We start from the raw sequence: 805 nt of genomic DNA on the forward strand, positions 1-805 counted from the left end.
TTCTGTTGCCTTCATGAGGCCAGGCTAGTGGTGCCTCCCTACCCTTGTGATGAAAAACACATCTTATTCCTAGACTGACCTGTTCTGCGTCTGCTTCCAGCCCTTGGAGCTTGTTACACCTGCGCTGGCTGAACTGAAGAGCACTCGTGTATAAAATTTCTTCCTACCAGGAAGTTTTTTTATGGTTATGATCAAGTCACACCATACCCTGTCTTTGATGAATAGATGAAGCACTTTTATTCTTTCAATACCGAGCGTGGTTTGTTCTCTCTCACGGCTCTCCCGTGAGCCGTCTCCAGTTGTTCAGCATCCCGGAGGTGTGGGCACTGGACCTGGGCAGAGGGTTCCCCAGAAGAGCAGAGGTTCTTCTCCGGCTCCGTGCCTGGTTATCACAGCCGAGGACTGCATGCATTAGCTCCTCTGGCCGCAGCGGCACGCTGGGAGTGGCTGATTGCTAATTACCCACTCCGCTCCCCCAAGCCCTTTCAGCCTCCCTTCTTCCCAGGGTATTTTCCCATTTCATAAAAATGTATTCACGGTTTATGTTAATATTCCACTTGTACAAATGACTTCATGAAAGACGGAGCGACAAAGCTCGCCCGATTTCCGAGGGGCAGATGTCTAGACTAAGAGAAAAGAAAGCGATTTTTGTTTCCCTGGGTAGCCAGCGCCCATTCCGATCCCAGGGCAGCGCTGTAATCCAGCCGGCGGTAATCCTCCGGCGGTGGGTGCCGGGGGCGGCGGGCGCAGGGCCGGCTCTGCCCGGCAGGTGGTGCCGCCGAGCCGGCCCCGGCCCCGGGCCCCG

Source organism: Buteo buteo, chromosome 10 (genome assembly GCF_964188355.1).
Source record: "Buteo buteo chromosome 10, bButBut1.hap1.1, whole genome shotgun sequence".
Taxonomy (NCBI): Eukaryota; Metazoa; Chordata; class Aves; order Accipitriformes; family Accipitridae; genus Buteo; species Buteo buteo.